This window comes from Panthera pardus, unplaced genomic scaffold, assembly GCF_024362965.1.
Source record: "Panthera pardus isolate Hobbes unplaced genomic scaffold, ASM2436296v1 HiC_scaffold_10, whole genome shotgun sequence".
Lineage (NCBI taxonomy): Eukaryota > Metazoa > Chordata > Mammalia > Carnivora > Felidae > Panthera > Panthera pardus.
Window position 1 is genome coordinate 29,414,163 of NW_026526655.1, and position 13,550 is coordinate 29,427,712.

General features: G+C 40.3%; 1 protein-coding gene across 2 annotated transcripts in view; it reads right to left on the bottom strand.

Moving 5' to 3' along the window:
- The window catches only part of ADAM23 (ADAM metallopeptidase domain 23), a 202,991-nt gene that overhangs the window by 14,187 nt on the left and 175,254 nt on the right, over positions 1-13,550 (bottom strand). The window lies entirely within an intron of this gene.

Genomic DNA, 13,550 nt, shown 5'->3' on the forward strand with positions numbered 1-13,550 from the left:
AACTCTGCATTGGTCATATTTCTTTCTTATGACTGGACAAAGAAATTAAAATGTCAGTCAGCCAATTTAGTTTTTCTTTTTAATTTTTTTACATTTATTTATTTTTGAGAGACAGAGAGAGCATAAGTGGGGGAGGGACACAGAGAGAAGGAGACACAGAGTCGGAAGCAGGCTCCAGGCTCTGAGCTGTCAGCACAGAGCCCAACGCGGGGCTCGAACCCACAAACCGTGAGATCATGACCTGAGCCGAAGCCGGACACTTAACCGACTGAGCCACCAGGCGCCCCCAGTTTTTATTCTTTATCCAGTGCCCAAACTTTTTATCATACTTTTGCTGGATGGAGATATTACTTTGATTTAATTATAAACACATCCTCTGAAATGAAATTTTTTTATTGAAAGAGTATAATCTAAAAGTAGATGCTAAGTATGAAAGTATCAAATCATTTTCCTTGAGGAAAAGACATCTCCCATTCAATGACAAGAGTTTAACTTTCAGGCACTGGAAAATGAGAAACATGCTAAATCTAGTTTGAGATCATTTTGGTGACATGCTGTATTAGCTAGAAACACAGTAAGCTGCAATAACAAAAAACCTGACTACAGTAGCTTAAATTAAAAGGGATTTCTTTTTCTTACCTAAGAAGAGGTCTGGAGAAGTGTGGGTGCTAATATTACTTCAGTGACCAAAAATATCAGGCCCTACCTTTCTGATTCCCTTATCCTTGCCTTGGACCCTGAGGTCAGCTGCCACAGCTCCAGACGTCACATCTGCATTCAAGGCAGGAAATAAGTAGAAGGATTGTTCCGGCCCAGCTACCTCCATTACTTTTTAATCAAGAAAATGAAAACATTCCTAAAACCATGGACTTAGCATTAAATTAAGAGGCTACCCCTAGGCCACATGGTCATTTATAGATGAGGTAAGTCTGGGGAAAAAAAGCTCCAGTGGAAGGGGGTAAAGTACTTTGTGCAGGGAGTTGGGAATGGCTTTGGGAGAAGCAAACAGCAAAGTCAGCCCCACAAGGCAATGTGAACTGAAGGAAAATGAGGCAACTTTAACCCTAAATTGGGATAACTCTTTTGCTGTTTATCTTTTCTTTTCCTAGGTCTTAACTTCTTTATCTTAAAACTGGAAGTTTCACTATTATTCACTAATAATATTCACTTCTCTTTGAGAAATAGAAGATGCTAGTAAAAATACAGTGATGGCTGCATAAGCTACTTGGGGATACAACTGAAAGCCCCTTGTTTCTAGGACTTTGAGCAAGGCATTTCAGCTCTCCTACGCATCAATGTTCTCTGCAAATCATATGGGTCCAATTATATAATTCCAAAAGTCTTTTCTGCTTTCTCAATTTGTTATCGATGATTTATGGGAATAATCCATTGATGAAATAAATGTCTAGAAACATTGGATTTAGAAAATCATTGAAATTAAGAATTAGAGGTGGTATAATCATTATAGAGAGGAGTTAAACATTGCTATACCCTATGAGTAAGTATACACTTCTCAGTGCAAACACCAGAGTAATGCTTGCATTTGTACATTGATAAATATGTACAAGAATGTTCGCAGAGATACCATTCATACAGCAAGAAACCAGAAACGACACAAAATCCCAAAAAGTAGGGAATAAATAAATACATTGTAGTATAGTCACACAACAGACTATTTCACAGTAGTTAAAACGAAAGAAGTACAGCTAGTTGGAACACCGTGGATGGCTTTAAAAATATATTGAAAAGGAAAACAGAACTCCCAAAAGATTATATACAAATGCAGATACCCTTTTTATAAAGTTAAGACAACTAAAACCAAGCAACACATTTATTAGGAATATTTAAAAGAATATAACTGTGTGTTTCAAATGGCAATAAAATTATTATAGGAATCAAGGTAGTACCTACATTAGGAGGGAAGAGTTCAATGGACAAGACAGTTTCACACAGAGTTTCACACAGACAATTTTAGTTACTGTGAATGTTCTGACCATCACAGTGAACAGTAGATTCATTCTTTATATATATTATAGACTTTTAAATATATAAGTAGGCAAGTAAATAAATACCTGCATACAAAAGTTCAATGGATTAATGAAAGAGTATATCAAGGACCAAGAATTATGACTAATCCCATTCTGTTTATGTATATTTCAAGCAAAAAAAAATTTTTTTAAGTCCATATCACCTATGGAAGGTCTTTAAGAAAACGACCTTGTTGAGCTGATGTTCTTCTTTCCTCAGATAAAACAAATGATGCAAAACTTCATTCACCAAAAAAAGAATTTCTTGGCTATTTAGGATGTCTTCTATTAGAGCACCTAGTCATTTAACTGGTGCTAATAAAACAAGGAGGGAAACTGGAAATATATAACACCCTGTCCTGAACTCCAGTCCCTCTTGGGATAAGCACACTCTATTCCCTTTGACCATCAGTCCCCATCCTTGTGCTCCTTCTCTGGGGTAAGGTCAGGACAATAAAATGTGAGGGTCCATCCACAGCATCTTCCTGAGAAGAAAGGAGATTGTTGAGATGACTGGATATTTACTATTTGAAAGCATGTCCTCTACTAAGTGCAATGAGAGACCATCAAGATATGTTTTAAACCACTCATAAACCCAGAACCTAGTGGGGAACATAGTAGATGAAGACAGGCAAAGAATAAGGTATTGAAATATACTGACGCATATGCCCAAACCAAAGCAATTCATTTGTTCAATATTACACACACACACACACACACACACACACACACACACACACAAACACAATGCCATTTGCTGTTACGGGCATGGGGGACATATGTCAATAAACAAGGTAAGCAAAATCTTTGCTTTTGTGGAACTTACATTCTACTAGAGAAGACCAAAAATATTTAAGTAAACAAATATATAAACCAGATAATTTAAGAGCAAGAGTGAAATATAGGAAATAAAATCATGTATTACTATAGAGATTGAGAAGAAAAACATGGCTTTATTGTACAAGTGACTTCAGTCCTCTAACTTTTTTAGGCCTTCAATCCATGGAAGCTTTGAGATTGCATTAGTACTCATTAGAACATAATCAGCCCCTTATGCTTATAAATTTGACTTGTATCAACCAAATTCAAGTGTCATTAGGCATACACATGCGAAACTACTGAAACCTACCAAGATATGTGGAGAGCATATGCGTCTTCACCAGTCAACCACTCTGCAATCAGGCTTCTTTTTAACCCTCCCCCAACCTCTTCCTTGAAAACCTTCCAAATAATAGGAGATCCACCCCTTTCCTAATGGCCAGCAGCTCCTGAAGAAGAGTACATTTCTTTTAGCAGGCTCCATGCTTCTGACATATCTGAGGGTTATATTCTAAGGGAATTTAATTATACCTAATTTACATAGGCACAGATATGGAAAAGCAGGTTATATATTCAAATATATATGTATATATAGATGTTTGTATGTATGTATGTATGTATGTATGTATATGTACCTCCATCCCATCTTGGGATCCCATATTCAGATGAAGTTTCATGCCTAACTAACATCTTGGGACACCCATTCATAGTTGACTTTGAACTAATGACCATGCAGAAAACTTCTAGACTCTAACAAAGATGTGACATCAGCCAAGGCATCGATTACGTCTTAGTGAGAAGTTTATCCCTTCCTGTGTATACATTTGTGATTGTTTTCAACCTGTAAACCTGATCCAGAGTTGCTATCAGAAAATTGACCACTTCTGTACTCAAACATGACATCTACCTTGGACGTCCAACATAACTTGCCATCCCCAGCAGAAAACATTGACTTTGGAACAAATTTCTTGAGCTTTCAGTTCAACACCTCTGGCTTACTAGGTAACAGGAGCAAGAGAATTTTCGAGGAAATCTATGATATGACTATATGACCATTGCATTAATCCATTTCAAGACCAGAAAGATGTCAGGCAATGACCCACATAACCAGAAGCATGTGTATTATTTTAACATTTCATCAAATGCCTGGCAGTTTTGGCAACACTGGTGAGCTGCTGCTTGTAAAGACTATTGAACCTCTTGTTTATCTGCCTCAGTTGTAAATGTTTACGCCATAAAAAAACAGTAAAACTAAGGAGAAAATCAAAACAAACAAAACAAAGTTAAAGCCATGCTCGTATGCTAATAGACTCATGACCTGTCTGACTATTTTTGAGAAAAGTCATATTCACAAACATGACCCACCTCATTTCTAAATCACTATAGTTCAACCACACTCTGTCCAGAACCATGATCCCACATTTATCCCTTTTTCTAAAATGGTTCCCAGAACAAGCATTAGCCCCATGATACATCCTATAGAACAGGCTCTCTCATACTGAATAGGGAATTGAAGGCATTCTCAGGCTCTCGTAAAATCTAGACGGGGAGAAGAGTATTATGAAGGGCTGGGATTATTCGGTTAGGGGTGCTTCCAGGTTTTAAATCTTTTGTGGTGGGGAAAAAAATTCTCTTATTTCAAAAGCAAGATGTCAACATTATTTTTAGCTGTCAATCACATTTTATGCAAGGAACTTAGTTTTAGATATCGATCACTTTTTGTGCAAGGAATTCAAAATACATCTTTCTCTTTCACTATAATAAAAGTAAATATACACAAAGTGTTCCAACCAAACTAATTTCAGAGCTATTTAATTAACCTTCAAAATAAGGTTTTGCCAAACAAAGAGATGATCCATGTTATAGCCAAACAAAGGGAAAGTCAGACAAACAAAGAGATGATCTATGTTATAAAATATTTGTAATAGTCCACTAATATAAGTGATATGTGAAATGTGGATATATGAATTGTTTGCCTTTCCGGGTAACTCACTGGAAATGGTACAAACTTTGATAGTCAAAGGACTTCTTCCAGGGACATTCATCTGTAATTCATTCATCTCTAAAAAGCAAAAGGCTTTTTATTTTATATGGACAACTACCTACTCGGTATATATATCCTGAGAACAAAGCCAAAATGGACTGAATTGACTACATTTTCCTCCTTTCATCTGAGCGTTTGGTCTCATATAAATATTTGAGTACAAGGTCTTCTCAGAGTTTTTTTTTTTTAACTTTAATAAAGAAGAATTTATTTCTTCATTTCTAACCATAGCTAATGAAATGCGGCTCTGGGCAATACATCACCAGGAAGGGAGAGGTTATACAACTTTCTGAGAATTCACTGAACTACAGAGTCATGTTGATTACCTATAACCATGACTTTCTACTTGGATTGCCTTCTTTTATTTCCTTTGTTCAACTCACATTTCTCAAAATGCCCAACAAAATGTCTTCGGCACCTCCCCGCTTCTTTGTGTAGTATTGAGAATGTAATTTTGAGACTGAAGAACAATTGACGGCTTAATTGTGTTCCACCTTATGCCATGCATCCGCATTTACATCATTGTGGCCCAGGGGCAGTATTTTTCTGTGGAGAGCCACCGCGTTGTTGATAAGAAACAACCACTCTGCTGATAAATCAATATCTGGCTTCTAATAAGTTTGGGAGTGTCATTCTCATCTCTCGTTCCTGGAATGCCAAATGCTCATAATTTCAGCTTTGGACTAAAGAAAGTGTAATTATGGTTACAGTAATGGAAGCAAAAGGATCTTTTTTAATCCATTCTTTTGCTATATGGAGATCCTGTCAAAAGTTTTTTCAAGGTTGGATATCCCAGTTTTCCTCAAAAAAATTAAATATATCCTAGTGAATCTCCCAAGACTTGGGGGAGTTGAATACTCTCTTAATGGAAAGTCATTATTGATTTCAAGTTGGTTGGAATCATGGCTACCGCAGGAAGATTGGATTCACCCCTTCTTGCTACGTTCTGTCCTTGGGACCAACAGAATTCAGTTCCACTGCCGGTAGTAACTTGTAGCCCATAGCGCTGATCTCATGGAAGTCATCTTCTTCCTCTGCTCCATTTATTCCATATTTTCGCCCAATCTCATCAGTTCTCTGTCTCCCTCACTCTCTTCCTTTCCCTTTCTGTAATATGTCTTCAAGAATTTGCCTCTAGTTTTATGGCTCAAATTATTACATCTATAGGTGGTACTCGAGTTAAATATTTCCATCCTGACCCCTCCAAGATATTCTATATCTTCATTTCACTAACCTGCTGGACAACTTCACCTGATTTCCATCAAGCCCCTCGATGCCAACAGATCCAAAATGGAATACATCTTTGCCCCCTAATTCAGGATCTCCTCCAGGCTGCCCCCTTCATCCCAACTACCAGGTATCAAGCCTGGCCTTCATCTTTTACCCTTCCCTCTCTCTTCCTTCCCACAACCAGCTGCCAGCTTCTGTTGATCCTACCCGTGTGATCTGCCTCTTTCACTCTTTTTTTTTTTTTTGCCTTTCCAGAGCCCGATGTCAATTCCTCATTACCTGGATCTGTGGTATGGGACTGGCATCCTAACCTGTCTGGATGGTACCTCCCAGCTCTCTGACCCACAATCCATCTCATATACTACTGCCAGACCGCTTCCCTTACCCTGATCATCATAAACCTGCTTCCAACTGCTAGAGAATTAAGTCCACACATGACAGTTCAGAATCTACAACTTTATCCAGGGTTACAGGTCAATCCTCACTTCCTTCCTTTCTTCCTTATACTCTACGCTCTGATAAAACCCATAGCTGCTTGGCGACTGTCCCAGATGGGATTCCCTGGGAAGCAGACTCTGGGCAGAGTAGGGACAAGCTGTCCACCAGGGAGGGAAGGGAATAGGACTGGGCAGAGGGAGATGAACTTCCTCGCGGGCCCCAAAAAGGAGGAGCTCTTGGAGCTGGCCTGGCCCTGAGAGTTGTCCTGAGTCAAGGTGGAGCCTTGATAACCCCACATTGATCCACCACTGGATGTGGGCCGCTTCAACAAGGGCAGTTTTCTTCAGTAGAGGCAAACCTCAAAAGGATGCACAGCTGATGCCCACCTTCTGGCACTACTCTCAGCAGACAGAGGAATAAATCCTTTATGCTCCCTTTATTCCTCATGTGGATCTCCTTCCTTCACTTCTGTAGCATTTTCCTCTTCTGATCCTCCATAGTTTAGCTGCATTTCCTTTACCTAGTGTGACACTTTCATCGTAAATGGTCATTCTTCCCCTATTTCTCAGCTCCTTTATTAAACCGTAATATCCTACAGGGCAACATCTGGGCATCATATTTCCTGACCCACCATAACTAGCCAAAGTGCCTTTATTAGAAGATTTTCATATTACTCATTGACTCAATGAAGTTCTTCATACAGGATTGCACATAGCATTTCTGTAACCTTTCAGTCATCAGTTTTATAATGGAAAACTGCTTCACTCATCAGAGGTAACAGAAAAATCCTGTCTCTTCTCTCACTTAACGTCCTGCAGATACTTCACGCTGGTTTACGTATTCCCTCCCTCTTAGGTGAAATGCCATAGGGCTGATTTTCAGGCTTTTCCTTCAGTCCTACTAGCCTCTCTCTCTCTCTCTCTCTCTCTCTCTCTCTAGTTGTACAAAAGGTTAACATTTACATTTAGAAATGGAAGATTCTACCATACAGATTCTCTGAACTTGGACACTCCCTGTCTCCCAGCGATGGCAGTTGAGTAGTGGTTCCAACAGTACTCCTTGTTGAACCAGCCCCCAGGGGTAGGCAGCAAGTGATTCTCTCCAAGGATCTACCACTAACATCCACCTGCTCATTTTCCTGTGTTATATGTGCTATATTCCATGTTCTCCTGGGTTCCGAAAAAGACCCAGAATTCAACTGCCCGTGTCCTGAGTCTGCCTTGTCACTTATAGAGCCCTCTTCGACATTGAGGTTTTTTTGTGTTTTTTTTTTTTAACTGTAAAATGGGGATAAAGAGGGACAATAAAGCAATGTGGTTAGACCATGGACTCTGGAGCTTATAATACCTGTGGTTTCATTCCAGTTCCACCACTACCTGGAGCCGCCATCTTTGTGCATCCCCAGAAAGCAGTGGAAGGACCATGAAAGACTTCATGGAGAAGGTAACATTTGAAGTGACACTTGGGGAAGCACTGAAATTTGACCGGGGCTGTAAGAGAAGTCTTCCCAGCAGAAGAAACAGGCTGAGCTAAGGCCAAGAGATTAGAAAGTACTTCCTTGCCCTAGTGATCTGATAGTCTCATGCTTTTTTGGAGCCAGTAGAACACAGAACATAGTACACAGGACACACACGTCTGAGCACACACACGTACACGAGAGGGGGACTGAAACACATCCTCAGAGAGACCCACTTGCTGCCTACTTTTGTGGGCTGCTTCCATAGCGGTGAGAGAAAACAAATGAAAGATTCAAGAAAGTAACAAAATAGTGATGGGAGGGGGGTTACATCTTGCTGACTAGATTATAGTTGTTTTGATTTTCTTTGAATTTTGTTTGTTTTCAAATTTTTCTGCAATAGACATGTAGCTTTTCGTAATTAATCAGAAACAACTCAAGTTGTTCCTTCCTGCTGAATGTTTCAGCATCTCTTTGCTCAAAAATCTTTTCCCTATTTCCCTGGATCCAGAAAATTACATAGGACCTCTGGATTAGCTGATTCATGCCTACATCCAATTGATTTTGAGAGTCAAAGACAGAAAGAAAGGCTGTCTTAAGAATCTAGTCGAGTACTTAAGCTTGCCAGGTCACAGACACTCATAATCAACCCCAGACCCTCTCTAACAGGTGGCAGACATGGCTTAGGATCCAGGAGTCACTAAGCCGCCTTAGTGAGCATTGAGACAAGGTCTCATTGAGCACTGAGGAATGAGCCCTGAGAAAAAGCCCATTTGCCAATGCAGGATTGGTTCATTGCTTACAAATGAACACATCTGAATAAGCTTGGCACACAAACCACCACCAAAAGGATGTACCTTCGGGCGGGCTGCTTTCAATGGCTGTGCCGCCATCCACACAAAACAACGGTAAGTCAGCATTGTAAGTGGGAACTCATGTGAACACCTGCATGACCCTTCAGTCAGAAACCTACAACCCCGCCTGGGAGCAAGGCCATGTCTGTGTACTCACTGGGGCTGTCTGAAGATTTCAGGGGGCCATGTGTGAAAATGTCTCACTGATGTACGTTGAAGTTACATACTAGGGGCCAACAGGCTCAATCCTACACAAAGACAGGTTCTGGCTACATCACCTTGACCCACACAGTGCTTTTAAAATATGAATTGGCTGCACCATTTAAAAAATAGAAACAAACCTGGATTTCTGGCTCCTGTGAAAAAAATAAACAGAAGGGCCAAGGAAAGAACCAATTTTCCGTGTGGTGACAATTGACTGGAGCTGAGTAAAGACAGGCTAAGTGCTCTCTAGCCCAGCTCAGTTTCCCCAGCCCTCTGGTCTCCTATACTGCACTGTTCTGCTCATTGTGATAATTTGCCACCCTTGCTTGATAGCCATTTCACCTACATAGGAAAAGCTACTGCCTAGAGTCCATTCGCGATCTCTGTGGGAGTTACAATCGCCCCATAATGCTATGTCTGTTGCTGCAGACCAGAGGCATCTCTGATGTCATTTACAATCCACGTTACCTTTTTTGTGTCTTCACCATGAGACCTGGGCCTGAAGAAGCATGGAGCTCTCCTGCAAGCTCATTTACCCCCTGAAGACTGGAAGCTATTTAAAGCTCCAAAGAGAGCTGAAGAACCCTTGATATACTCCTGATCATTCAGGACAAAGATTTTTGTTTCATTTTGTTTTATTTTGCTTTGCTTTGTTTTGCCTTGTTTTTGTAGGACCAATAGATTTACTCAGCTAATTTGGCTTTCAATGATCATCACAGTCAGATAAATGTTCTCATAAGGGTGGACTCTGTGGGGTCACAAGTGCAGTCTTTGCAGCCACACCAAGGCAAGTGTGTGCGGACGCAATCAGCTGGCAGAGGAGCATCGGCAGATCCCAGCAGGACAACTATTTTCAGGTAATGAGGGATCATGGCATTTGCTTTCTCTCCAGAAGTCACGTACGTGGCCAAGAACTTGTTTCAGTTAAGGAGCCAGACCTGCTGACAGGTTTCAGAAAAGCTCAAGGAATGGTGACCTTCTCTCCGAGGCATAACAGAGAGATAAACACCAACGTTAGTGGACTGGGAGTGCAATTGCACTTGGAAAATAATTCTGACCCTTCATTAATTGGAGGACTTCCTAATGATGCTTTAAAAGCATTTGTGGTTTTTATTCACCCCCTCGCTCCTGACTGAAATTAGTCAGGGATCTTTATGTGAAGAAAATATAGAAAGTCGACAACGATATATCGTCAACGTTAGTAACTGATGGCCCCAAACAATTAAGACTGAGCCATGATGAGCACATCAGTGGGAAAACAGTTTAAAACTACAAGGTTCTGGGGCGCCTGGGTGGCTCAGTCGGTTGAGCATTTGACTTCGGCTCAGGTCATGATCTCACGGTTCATGAGTTCGAGCTCCGTATCAGGCTCACTTCTTTCAGCGTGGAGCCCACTTTGGATCCTCTCTCCCTCTCTTCTCTGCCCCTACCTCGCTCATGCTTTCTCTCTCAAAAATGAGTAAAACATTTTTTTAAAAATACAAGGTTCTGATGGAGAATCTTATAACAATCATCTCGCTGTAAGCTAAAAGAATTCAGATATCTGAAAGTTAGACTCAACATTACAGGTTGTTCTTCTTCAAGATATTGATGAGTGAACTTGCATCAAACCAAATGAGCCCTGGTTAACATAACAATAAATGATCATGGTACTAGGTCCAATGACACAGCTTTTTTCTCAAATGCCACCTCCTCTGTGAAGCCATTTTTGATCTCAAGGGCAGAGATAGAGTCTCTCTCCTCTCTTCTGAAGTGCCTAAGTAACTTATGTCTGCTAGGGCACTTATCACCTTGTTTTTACATGTGGCATCTGAGAGTGAGAGCTCATCACTGTGACCTTGAGACCTGGCACAATACTGTAGGATCTTTACAGATCAAGTGTTTGTGAAAGGTAGGAAGAAAAGAAGGAAGGAGAGAGGGAGGGGAGAAGACTGGAAGGAAATACAGACGCTTAGCGTTTCTTTAACCAAAGGTCTGAGCAGCTCTTCCTCTTGGTCTCGGCACATCGCTTCCCATATCGTGAGTGTGTTTCCCACTTAATTAGACTAGTGATCTCTCGTCATCTCTCAAGACAGTTCAAAACTCACTTCTTTCGGGAAGCCTTCCTGCATCCCTCTCCCGCCTGCCCCTCATCAGTTCTCCTTTCTCCCGTTCCTGAGTCTGTCACATTTATCATGTCTCTCTCTGCTGAACTGTGAGCAAGCTTAGACCAAGAATTTCCTTTTGTTCCTTCAATTTCTACAAGGAGTTCCGGGCCTAGAGGCTTAGTAAATACTTGTTGAATGAATGAATGAATGAATGAATGAATAGAAAGCCCTAACTCTTGCACATTAACCTAAAAGGTGCCCACTTTAAATTTCAAAAGCTATTTAAGAATTCCATTGTGAGCATATGGATTATCTACTTAATTATTCACATCAAAATTTTAACTCTAGGGCTGCTGTTCTGCGTCTAGGGAGTTTCTGGTTTCAGGCCACCTTTCTTAGTCAGTTACCAAGGGAGCATGGGGTAGAACTCATTTCAATGTCAACTTCAAAAACAGAATGACTAAAAGGAAAACGTATAAAAAAAATCAGATAATTCTTTTACGTTTATTTACTTATTTTGAGAGAGAGAGACAGAAACATGATCAGGGGAAGGGCAGAGAGAGAGACTCCCAAGCAGGCTCCACACTGTCAGTGCAGAGCCCGATGTGGGGCTCAAAATCACGAACCGTGAGATCATGACCTGAGCCAAGATCAAGTGTCAGACGCTTAACCAACTGGGCCACGCTGGTGCCCCTATTCATGTTATTTTAAAGGGCTCCTATTTTATTACATAAAATGACATAGAAACCAACGAATTATGGTGAATGGATATAAAATTTCCATGAGATTATTTAGCTTAGGTAGAAGAGGCTCTTTGAAGGGGATCCTGAGTAAGATGGCTGTGAGGATAAGCCAATGATAGCTAGAAAAATAAACCAGGTTGAGGTTATGCAAGGGAGGCAGAAGTTTAAGTCATATTATTAAGCTTGAATTTTATCTGATAGGAGATGAAGAGACCCTACAAACTTTCATCAGAGGAACGATGTGTTCAGATCAGCTTCTTTCCATGTCAAGGTGATAGATGTAAGTAACATACCTGTGGCTGCTGAGGCCAACCCAAGGGATGGCAGTGAGGCTGGATGGAGGAGATACACTGAAAGATATTTATAAAGAAGGAATTGGTCGGGGCGCCTGGGTGGCTCAGTCGGTTGAGCGTCCGACTTCAGCTCAGGTCACGATCTCGCGGTCTGTGAGTTCGAGCCCCGCGTCGGGCTCTGTGCTGACCGCTCAGAGCCTGGAGCCTGTTTCAGATTCTGTGTCTCCCTCTCTCTCTGCCCCTCCCCCATTCATGCTCTGTCTCTCTCTTTCTCAAAAATAAATAAACGTTAAAAAAATATAAAAAAAAAAAAAAGAAGGAATTGGTCATCAATTCCATGTGACGTGTGAGGAAATACTTTCTTCGAATGTTTTCAATAAAACGATTTCTATAATCAAATACTTCTATTTTCTTTGTAGCTTGATTGTAAATTTGGGATCATGCCAAAAGTATTACTAGCCATCTCCTTTTAGACTCAGAAGAGAGACACTAAAGAAAACTAAATGATAACGTGATCCTAAGGTGGGTTGTTTTTTTTTTTTTTGCCCCTGATTTATAAGAGGCAGAGCATTTCCAATAAAACCAATGAAACTGAATTCTAATCAGGGATGTATTTATCATTAATCAGAGATTTTATTTTGTTCCATTGACTGCTTAAATTTTCAGTGAGCCTTTGACTGAGAAACCCGTGCTAAAACTCTTGATATCAGGCACACGGCCATTTAATCAACAATACAAGATAACACAAAAGGGTTTAAGAAAAATAATGACAGTATAAAGCTACAACATTCTATGTTAACAAAAATTTTAATACACACTTGTCTAAAAGATGCATACAGTGACTACTGAATCTCCATTCATAGGCAGCCAACAAGATTATGAATGAATTTATTAACTTCCAACAAAACTTCAGGTTGTACACTTAAAAAATTACAAACCATTTAAAAACGAAAATTAACAACGGAAGCAACGATGACTCTAAAATCTGATGGGATGACTTTAAAGAAAGGTTCAAGTATTGTTTGTAAAGTTCTTCAGACACTATAGTCTTTGAAAAGTTTGTGCATTTCCCATCTTTGCATAGTGAAAACAAAAACGGAAACAAAAAACACGCATACCACTTGGTAAAACTCCACAGCTCCACGTGATTCGTGTTTCATAACATGCACCTATGGGTACTGCTCATTTATCTAATAGGAGTAGCACTAATTCAGTGGGCTCATGCAGTATCCCAGTGAGCAATGAAGTTAGCGCACACCTCCTCATCCAGGTGTCATTGATTAACGCAGCAAAGAATAGCAGGTGGAATGGGAACTTGCCATCACTTAACACTAACTCTTGTTGGGTAACATTAC